Raw genomic sequence first — 11,574 nt, 5'->3', positions numbered from 1 at the left:
ACATTCAATCTATCGCACCATTGTGACGAAAAGAGAGCTGAGCCAGAAGGCAAAGCTCTCGATCTACCGGTCAGTTTTCATTCCTACGCTCACCTATGGTCATGAAGGCTGGGTCATGACCGAAAGAACAAGATCCAGGGTACAAGCGGCCGAAATGGGTTTCCTCAGGAGGGTGGCTGGCGTCTCCCTTAGAGATAGGGTGAGAAGCTCAGTCATCTGTGAGGAGCTCGGAGTAGAGCCGCTGCTCCTTCGCGTCGAAAGGAGCCAGTTGAGGTGGTTCGGGCATCTGGTAAGGATGCCCCCTGGGCGCCTCCCTAGGGAGGTGTTGCAGGCATGTCCAGCTGGGAGGAGGCCTCGGGGAAGACCCAGGACTAGGTGGAGGGATTATATCTCCAACCTGGCCTGGGAACGCCTCGGGATCCCCCAGTTGGAGCTTGTTAATGTTGCTCGGGAAAGGGAAGTTTGGGTTCCCCTGCTGGAGCTGCTCCCCCCGCGACCCGACACCGGATAAGCGGACGAAGATGGATGGATGGATGGATGGATGGATTATTATTATTATTATTATTATTATTATCATTTTCTTTCACAAATTACTTTTAAGAAAGCTGTGTCTCTGAAGAGAGTAAAATGTGTCTGGCAGATAAGTGCCGCATCTGCTGCAGCACAAAAGGTTTATCGAATCTTTAGTTAAGAATTGCATACCCATCTCGGCTCTCATGAATTGCTTTTCTCCACAGGTTCATCTAATTTGGACTTTTCTATAAGCCAGCAACAAGCTGGCTGTGCAAAGATACATTAGTGCCAAAGAAATAAATGTAAATCAGTAATACAAGCTGTTTGTGTGGTTTATTATTGTAAATGGACGTGAAATCCAATTATTCTCAGCATGCAGAAAGACTAACAGAAGAAGGAAGATTCAATAAATTCAGCACTGCCGAAGCGGCTCATACAGTCAGAAACTGTGATGAATCCCATGTGCAAACACTTCCATTAATACTGGCAACACACAAAACAATGGAGGTATTTGCTGCCTACTAGGAGGAAAGCCAGGAAGGTGCAGGTGAACTCTGACAAACCTGTCTCCTATGTATTATGTACTGTAAATCTGCTTTTGTATTTCTCCTACTTTTGTGTCAGTGAGTGTACAAAGTGATTGACCGTGATCTTTCACCGAGCGCTTTAGTTGACCCTGCCTACTTAAACAACAATTCAGCAGCAGAACTCAGAACCACAAGCTAGAAACAAGACGGATGAAGGTGATTCTGTTGAGAGTTTTGATTGCTATGTTCAACCTCAGTCACAGGATAAACATACAAACCCCAAATGTTCCTATACCAAAGGTTTTCAATAGCAAAGATGTAACAAACCGCAAGAGACTTACTGTGAAAAAAAAACAATCTCTGTACTGTTCTGTTTGGGGGTTGAGATCTCCACTTTTGAGCAAAATTAAAATTCTGAGTGTCAAACACTTCATTTTCTGCATTCTGCATTGTTTAAAGTCCCACTCCACATACCTTTTAAAGTACTAGAACAGTGCCCGTTGAAAATGTGCCTGTTTGGAACGGGCTGATTGCTTGGCCTGTGGTATTGCTGCTTGTAGAATTCTCCAAAACCTAACTGTACCCCAAAATTACTTACAGAAGGACACCAAACCACTTAATATGCAAGTCCCCTGTATACCATAATACTAACTTACTGATTTACCTGACAGAGAACGTGGCAGATTCAGAATGTAATCATAAAATATCACAATGAAAATGTGGAGTAATCAGACTCATGGAATCATGGCAGTGTGCTACCCACCCAGCCCATTATGAGAGCTAATCAGCAGGACCGGTGTGTGTGTGTGTGTGTGTGTGTGTGTGTGTGTGTGAGAGAGAGAGAGAGAGAGAGAGAGAGAGAGAGAGAGAGAGAGAGAGAGAGAGAGAGAGAGAGAGAGAGAGACGGTGTTGTCTCGCGGTCGTATGACCATTAACAATTTAACATTTCAGCAGAGGTGCTCATTTCCATACACGTTTAGTGGCTTGACGATTAACGGTAAAGTATGGGATTTGATTCACAGGGGTATTTTGGTGACCGTAATGTTATTAGTGTTGTAAATTAGCAGTAGACTTAATTAACCCGACCCGGGGTGAGTCTGATGAAAACTGATGTGTCTGAGATTGATGTGTCAGCTCTGAGATTGTCTCGCATTGCACAGCGCTATGAAGGAATATAATCTCCGAGATTACGTTATGTTCTGCTTCCGTTTAGAAGTGGTGAATGTACAGCTCACAGCAACCCAATAGGATATAGTGTCTGGCTTTTGTTTGATATCGAGTGTTGGCAAATGGCTGTTTAGAGTTTTCTAACCTCTGACCTTTCCTTTCAGCTATGCGCTAGTGCTCCAGGAAAGTGAAGAAAAGTTAGTTGTGTATATCCAGCAATCATGTACATAACGTTGGAAGCAGGAAAACAGTCAAATACGCACGTTTGTGCTAGTTTGAGACTATTTCGTGACTACATTTGATCTATCTTTCTAGGTTGATCCGTAAAAGAGCAGCGCATCAAGATGGCTAGAAACATCAGAGAGATTTAGCGATAGGCCTACATGTTTGAGCCTCACTGGCGGTTTGAGCCGCACGTCTCGCAGTTGGACTGAGCCTGGACAGCCTGTTCTAGAAGCTCAACGGGCCGGCGGCCAGCTTGCAGAACACCGGAAGCTCTAGGTCCTAAAAATCGGCGACTAGCAGACGTATCAGAGTGTGCAGCGTAGTTAGCATCTTTTGTTTGCTTATGTTTGTTAGCTTGTAACTGTAAGTGGCTGACAGCTACGATGAAGGTGTGTTTTTGCTCTCTGTATGTGCTGGAGGTTTCAGGTTTCTTTGCTGGCTTTTGCGTATTAGACAGAGATTGGTTTACTTGGCAATCTCAGATTTCAGGAAAGTGGACAGGCATCTACAGTACAAGGATGAGAAAACACCTCTCTAGTGACAAACTTAGCAAGGATACAAGTCTGACATTTTAGGGAACATAAACATAAGAAAACACATTTGTGAGTGGAGGGGACTTTTAAGTTATTTAGTGAGCTTATTCAGGGTGGGAGCTACGGTGGAGCTATAAGCTCGGGGTCCGTAATGCTTTGATAGTTTGTTTCTTCGTTTGAACCACAAAACAAAATAACGAGAAACCAGTTTGTTGTTTCAAACCAAAAACAAAGAAATGGTAAAAAGAGCCGTTGTCGGTTTTGGTTTCTGAATCCAAAAAAAAAAACGACTTAACCAAATTCAAATAACGGTCCGATTTGGGTTTTTGAAATTCCTTTTTATTTCTCCGTTTGAATATCTACATTAAAAGAAAGACAGGCTGGCCACGTGATCCGGAAGTAATAGTAAATAAAGCCTATAAAAATAAAATCCGAGCTTTTAGAACGGTCATAATATGCAGCACTAACGTTATACCAGAGTAACGTTAAAAGAAAATAAATCAATCAATAAATAGGCTTATATAACCTGGACCGAAAGAAATATGTTAGCAACAGTAGTTTATTCCAGTGATTTAATATCGTGCCTATCCACGTACACATCACCAGTCACGTTTAATGAGCGCATGCATTGGTTCAATACAGTTGGTAATAGTTAACCTAGAACTTATTGTGTGTGCAGAGTTGTTACTGTTAGCACTATAATATATAATTAAATTAATATTTAATGTGGTTTCCACCGTAATGGACCAAACTGTTCCCCCTTTCTACCAGCAGTGTATGAAGGTAAATATGGTGCAAAAGGTGAGAGCTTGTAGAATACAATGTGAGAACTTGCAGAACAAAAAATCTGAACTATGTTAAAATTTGCACTTGTAAAAAATATTCACACACGTGATCTGAATTTGAAGTCGCAGAAAAAATATTCACAAATGTGTAGATTGATATTTGCATGAACACAATGACAGCTGCAAACTTGTAATGCAACATTTACTTGTGTACTTTATTTCTTTTTACTCAGGTTCATTTTCCATCACAACCACAACTCAGTGATTACAACCTCTCGAATCTGTCACTGCAACTTCACATATGTGCTCATCTGCGCCTCGACTTTTGCAACACTTCCTGCGATACATTTGGTGCAAAACTAATTTGTAACTGGACTGTGGCTGTGGAGCTCTGAGCCAACGGAACGGGGAAAGCAGGTTTCTATCGCCAGATGAGGGGCAACTCTGTCCGGTTTAAGAGCTAGCATGGAAGCTTAGTGGAATAGCAAGCTAGTGTTAGCCAACTAACCAACCAGCCTGCTTCTAAATAAATACCTTTTAATTATCTTAACACTTTTTAACAGTCAAACTGAAACACTGGCGGTGAGCTCCAGGTCCTGCAGCCGCAGACGGACCCTCACCAGTGGGGATCGGCCGGCGGAGCAACGTTACTATTATCACCAGAAAGCTTCGCTGCCCACCTCGACCTGCAGTCGGAGCTCCAGCGGGACACGGAGAGCCCCGCACCCGGTAGCTTTTTATTTAAACGTAATTTACAAAGCGATCATATCGCACTGAAAGCTAATATGTTGTCACTAGCAACCTACACCTGTCCTCTGTCAAATACAGTTGCATTTTCAGCTTTGAACAAAACCGTTCAGGAATTATTACAGCAGAAGTGGGGCTTGTTAAGAAATCTCAAAGACGCGTTCTTCGATTTCTGGAAGAGATAGGAGAGGCTGGGGTCGAATTGAAAATTAACTAAAAGGTTTAATAAAACAACATGAAAACGACAGTCAAAACACAATTAAACATAAAACACGAAACACTGCCAGCAGCAGACTGCAAACATGATTCCCCTTGTGGGGACACAGATTGCAGCCATGCGACATGACAAAACAAATACACTGTAACCAGCGGACTACAGCAGCTTCCCCTTGCTGTAGTCCTGAGACAGTCTCCGGATCACACATTTATTCCCTCCACCTGGGTGGTTCTTCAAATTAAATCTTCCCCTTTTTGGTCAGATGTCTCTCAAAAGAAAAGGTGTAAGTTCCCAATCAGTGTCTTGAGGCTACACCCGGTCACAGGATCTTACCGAGACGGTGTCAATTGTTTCCAAACTACAGCAATACTCGTACTCTTTCTCTTAATCACGTCTGGCTCAACAGGGGATGGCTCTCAAAGTTGTTTAAACAATAAGTCTTCTAGCGCTTTTACATTTATGCTAAATAACAGCAATGAACTAATCAATTCTTTAGAAGCTTGAGAAGGTGTGAGCCAGACAAATGCTGATTAGGCTTAATCAGTATTGAAACATTCCTTCACTCAGTTACACAACAGTTTACATTTTTGAAGTTACATTTTTTACCTTAAAGTACATTGTTTTCAAAACGTAAGCATAGTTTTAACTTTTTACTGGCGTGCGTAATGTTTCATTCGTCCCTCCTGGTCGGGACGAGTAGAAACAGCATGGCAATTTAAGCCATATAAACTTCCGACAACTTCAATATTTTACTACATATCATGATTGGTACTCCCAAAAGGTGTTATTTTAGATAGATTGTTGCTGGGCTATACGTCTTCGTGAATCTCTCTTAACAACTCATTGCCGTCACCTATAGGCGTTTTTTTTAAATATCATGCACTGTGGATGATTCTGCCATTTTTATAGCTAGAACAGTACAGTAGTTTTCCCATTTATATCATGTGGAAAATGTCGTTTGACTAGGTTTTTACATGGGTTAGGTCACTGCACATCCAAATAAGTGCCCTTAACAGCCCAGTCTAGGATAACGGTACTAGGATAACAGGAAAACTCACCGATATAGCCCAGCAACAATCTTTCTAAATTAACAACTTTTGGGAGTACCAATCATGATATGTAGTAAAATATTGAAGTTGTGGGAAGTTTATATGGCTTATATTGCCATGCTGTTTCTACTCGTCCCGACTAGGAGGGACGAATGAAACATTACGCACGCCCCACTTCTGCTGTAATAATTCCGGAACAGTTTTGTTCAAAGCTGAAAATGCAACTGTATTTGACAGAGGACAGGTGTAGGTTGCTAGTGACAAAATATTTAGCTTTCAGTGTGATATGATCGCTTTGTAAATTACGTTTAATTAAAAAGTATTTAAACTGTCTCGGCTCTCCCCTATATAATATAGTGCTAACAGTAACAACTCTGCACACACAATAAGTTCTAGGTTAACTATTAACAACTGTATTGAACCAATGCATGCGCTCATTAAACGTGACTGGTGATGTGTACGTGGATAGGATTTTGGATATTAAATCACTGTAATAAACTACTGTTGCTAACATATTTCTTTCGGTCCAGGTTATATAAGCCTATTTATTGATTGATTTATTTTCTTCTAACGTTACTCTGGTATAACGTTAGTGTAACAACCAGAAGTAATACCTGAATAGCCTCCCTAATATGTGATGGAGGAATAACACTCAATGTGGACCAGCATCTCAGAAGATCTAGATTGCTCGGGAGAAATGGGTATCGGCAGCAAGAGTGAGGAAAGACACAACTCAATAGGTACGTTTGAAGAGGTAAGGAAATAAACTTTAATTCTCTCTCATTCAACCGGTTTTCTTGTGTATATTTTCTTTTTAGAACAGTATTCTTCTCAAAATATCACAGGTGCAACATCACATTATACACAGAACCACCATAAACACCCTTTTACTTTTTCTGTTAAATTTCATTAAATCTGGTTAAGAATCCACTTGTCAAGTGAGTACTTAGTTGGTTCAATATCCCTATATAGATTCAAGATGTAGCCTAATGCTATGCTAGCTCCATATTATTAGTCAGGCACTCATTAATTTGTATTCATCTATATTAATGTTTAAGCTCCTATTTTATAGTGCCTCGAACCACACAAGCGGATTCTCTAAATATTTTGGTACACTTTTCTTTGTATAACCCAAATCAAATATCAATAACAAACTACCATATATATATAAACATGAAAATGAATCACATGAACCTCAAGGTCACCAATCACATGAACCTGTGCTTTTCCTGTAACCGTCAGAGTGATGATATAACTGAACACAGTCTAGAACTATAACCTCAATGACAAATCAATCACTATAGTATTAATAAGGAAAATGACCAAAAAGTTCAGTTCAGTGAGTTACTGGGAGAATCCATCCATTGCGGTGTTGTATTCTTTGAGCATTAAAGTGTAACGTAACAATGTCTGTTTTCTTCAAACTTGTTGTGGGGCAAGCGAAATGTAACTGTCCTACCACTTTTCTCCCTCTATTTCAATATCTCCTCGTTTGAAGGCTCATAGGGTTGGCTCGCCACTCCAGGACCAGACAATTCTCTATAACAGAGCAGGCTGGGCTGAAGACTCCAATGTCTCGTCTCGTAAAATCCCCACCACCGCTGAGGACACCCAGGACGAAGTAAGGACGTAAGGGATAGCCGACAAAAAAAAAAAAAAGCGAAGAACCGATGAAGATGATGACGATGATGATGACGAAGACCTGGCCTTGTATCCACAAAGCCAAAAAAAAAAGAAAGTATTACTATATAGTTCAAACATACTTCTTAGAGCCACTACAGCACTGTTGATAATGCTTTTCTATCTTTGAATTATTAACACACTGTTTCATTCGACTGTAATCTGTCAAAAATAAAATGGTCACTCCCTTAACAACTTGTCATGTTTTCATTTCTCATTGAAAATGAATAGGGCATCTCTGTAGCAATTACATACACAACTGTTACATAGGTTAGATTCAACTAACTAAACTAGCAAGAGATAAGTCTTATCACAGCATGGTCAATAAAACATTTTAACACTAACTCACATAGAACATCATTGCTTAAAAGTTGCATTACCGTGCTATAGCAGACTACAAACATGACAAATTCTAGCAACCACTAGCATGGTTAGCGTTTGCTAGCACCGTTAGCATGGTTAGCACCGTTAGCGCGCTAGCGCTAACGGTCGCTAATGCTAATATTTAATCCAGAACTCACCAAGAATTTTCTTTTGGCAACTAGCAGCAGGATTGTAACCACTACAGGTATTGGTTTAATTTGACCATCTATCCTCTGCTCCGTATCTCAAATGCTACTTTGGCTGAAACAAAAAAAAAGCATTTCCTCTTCCTGCTCACTTGGACTGATCCACTGAATGGGGGAGGGGTCAACTATAAGGGATTGTTTAAACCCTTTGTTAGATATTAATTATGTCAGTATGGTTGACAAAGAATATTAATCTAATCACATACTGTAGCTATATATATTTTAAAATAACATACTCCCAACACATTAACTTTCAAATAATTTAGTTTTAGTTTAGATCTATTTTATAAGGTTCTGTAACCGGGGTTACATTAGTGCTGCATATTATGACCGTTCTAAAAGCTCGGATTTTATTTTTATAGGCTTTATTTACTATTACTTCCGGGTCACGTGGCCAGCCTGTCTTTCTTTTAATGTAGATATTCAAACGGAAATCGGACCGTTATTTGAATTTGGTTTAGTCGTTTTTCATTTTTGGATTCAGAAACCAAAAACGGAGAACGGCTCTTTTTTTACCGTTTCTTTGTTTTTGATTTGAAACGACAAACGAAAAACAGCTGGTTTCTCCTTATTTTGTTTTGTGGTTCAAACGAAAAAACAAATTATCAAAACGTACACGGACCGCTCGGCTCCCCTTAATAAGACATGGGCTCCCCTGAAAACGCGATTTGTGAAATTTTTGGGGGGTCTCTAAAAATATTGACAATGTGTCACTTTGACGTGCAATTTCAGTTTTGTGTAACGTGATCATCGTTGATTATAATGTGTAAAATTGCAAAAATATCATTCATTCATGCATGACGGCGATTTGAACTTAATTCACTTCAATAAAGATAACTATACATGCTATTCTTGTTATGAGCATCAAGGCGTGGTGGCGCTGCGGTGCAAATTCAACAAATGTTTAGTACATTAACTAACCTACGTTAACTTAAAGATTTGTAATAAAAATATAAACGTTGGAGGTCATTAATCGGTCCTTGAAATCCATTCTGCAGTAAGCATCATATAGCCATGGCAAAAAGAAAACAAGGCAGTTTAATTCATTTAGTTTTTTACTAAGAAATTGTGTAGCGATGACGTTAATAGAACGACCGATTCACCTGCTGCAAGCCCTGTTAGCACACCTCCCGCCAGGGGGGGCAACGCAAGAAGAAGCTGAAGAAATAATGTCCTCTCTGGCTGAAGATGGAGGTGGTAACAGATCATCAGAGGCCGGTCACCATTCTAACCCCTCTCGCTCCTCTCTCTCCCGTTAAACTGGACCAGCCAGCAGTGGAGAGACTGGAAGAGCCCATACACATGGCTGTTTGTTAAGGATGGAAGCTTGGGGTGCGTAGCTAAGGTCTAATTGAACGGAGGAATTCTGGTATTCTTTGGTAGCCTGAGTAACTTTAACCGTTGTTCATGTGAAATCTCAAAGACAGCCTGATGCTTTATTTATAGACTATTTGTGGCTGGCTGTTTGACCTATCTATTCCTGTTGATAAAGTATAATAGGGTAAATCCTGTATAGTGCATACACTTGTAGCTGTTATGTATCTTTGTAAGTCATTGCAAGTCGCAAGCGCACAACCCCCCCCCGTGAAAAAAAACAGAAAGAAAAAAAAAGGGGCTCCCCCGAAGGCCACGGTATTGTTGCGGCACCATATTTTAGATAGAAGAAATGTTTTAAAATAAGTATATGTTTACTTTGAGCTCTTATTCCTGGCAGTGTATAATATTTTAAGGAGATTCGGTACAGCATTATTATGTACATTTACTGGAACTCCAGCTGCTACATGACATTCTGCAGCTCTCAATCAAACTGGACTTTCTCTAATTGTCATGTGTGTGTGTGTGTGTGTGTGTGTGTGTGTGTGTGTGTGTGTGTGTGTGTGTGTGTGTGTGTGTATGTGTGTGTGTGCGTGTATTTCAATTACAGTCATATTATACTGTTTTCACACCTTGACCTTGTCATTTGATTTGCATTAACGAGAGGAAAGTGATGATGTTGGTGAGGGGGAGAATGGGGGAAGAAATGCCAGTTGCGTGGTTTATATGAAGTCAGGACTTCACAGTCTCTCAGGATGACATGTTGTCGTAGCTGGCAGTGTATTCCACCGGTGGTGTGAGTGTGAACAAGCCTCCTGATGCAGCGCAACAGTGTGATTACAGATGAACATGGTTAGGGGGTGTTTGAGTTCATACATGTTAATACAAACGTGCACTGACAGCACACTTTTGCAGTGGGCTGTCATGAATATTGATCTGTGTAGATTTGGAGGTGTGTGTGTGTGTGTGTGTGTGTGTGTGTGTGTGTGTGTGTGTGTGTGTGTGTGTCTGTGTCTGTGTGTCTGTGTGTCTGTGTATGTGCGTGCGTGAGTGTGTGTGGTAGAGGTGATGAAGTGGTCACCACCTGCCTCGGTGCAATTTTCCAGATAATGAGCCTGGCGGAATGCAGTTTGACTTGTGCCAACTGTGTATCTCTGTCCCCCAGCTGTGTCTCGGATCCCACATTTAATGAATAGAAAAATGTAACAAGGGCTTACAGTAAAAGATTTGTGTTACTGTAATATTGTCCTTTTTCTTACCAGTCAGCTAAAGACATTTTCAAAATCAGCTGGGAAATTCAGCCATAAGAATGTTATTTTGTGATGTGAATCATATTCACACAGTGCAAGCGCTCCACTTTGACCAAGCTTTCCAAAAAACCATAAACACAATTACAGGCTTTAAAGGTCCTGTCTATGACAGAACATTAATATACAATAGCAGCAAACTAATATTTGCTATGTAAAGATATAGTGCAGTAATGGCGTCCTGAGAATTAAAGTGATGGTTCGGAGTAATTTCACCCTAGGGTCCTTTGCACCATGACCTCGAGCCAAACACCCCCCCAGAAGCTTTTTTCACCTGGGTCGAACATTGGGAGAGTTAGCGTAGAGTAGCGTTATCAGCTGATTAGCTTAGCGCAGGGGCTAATGGATCCAAAGTGTCTCTTAACATTACCCCACTAATAATGCCCGAAATGATACCAAACGTCTACAGTAGTACAAATAGGTTATGTACTCATAAAACGATGGATTGGAAAGTTTGTAAGTACACCAGAAGTTTATGAACACTTGCCTGCTGGCTTCTGCTCTCTGTTGCTGCTGCTGCTACGGCAGTAAGAGTGCTTAGGGCCGTCTACAAATTACAACACCGAAAAGAGATGCAACAAAAATATTTATTAATTTAATGATTAAATAAGGTAATGTCTCCAAACTTACCTCAATTATAACTTGTCTCCTGCTAATTATTCCACAGCACTTAGTTTAAAAAATAAGTTAAATTAATAAATATTTTTGTTGCATCTCTTTTCGGTGTTGTAACTTGTAGACGGCCCTAAGCACTCGTCTTACAGCAGCAACAACAGCAGAGAGCAGAAGCCAGCAGGCAAGTGTTATTTACATAAACTTCTGGTGTACTTACAAACTTTACAATCCATCGTTTTATGAGTACATAACCTATTTGTACTACTGTAGCAGTTTGGTATCATTTCGGGCATTATTAGTGGGGTAATGTTAAGAGACACTTCGGA

The 11,574-nt window shown here is 40.5% G+C and overlaps 1 long non-coding RNA gene across 1 annotated transcript; it reads right to left on the bottom strand.

The window, feature by feature from the left end:
- Positions 1-6,504: 6,504 nt before the first annotated feature.
- Positions 6,505-8,122, bottom strand: LOC114564602 (uncharacterized). Its single transcript, XR_003693784.1, has 2 exons — positions 7,965-8,122; positions 6,505-7,470 (listed from the first exon to the last, which is right to left on the bottom strand). It is a non-coding gene; the product is annotated as an uncharacterized LOC114564602 (long non-coding RNA).
- Positions 8,123-11,574: the final 3,452 nt, after the last annotated feature.

This window comes from Perca flavescens, chromosome 11 (assembly GCF_004354835.1).
Source record: "Perca flavescens isolate YP-PL-M2 chromosome 11, PFLA_1.0, whole genome shotgun sequence".
NCBI classification, from domain to species: Eukaryota; Metazoa; Chordata; class Actinopteri; order Perciformes; family Percidae; genus Perca; species Perca flavescens.
This window is presented reverse-complemented; position numbering and strand designations above follow the sequence as displayed.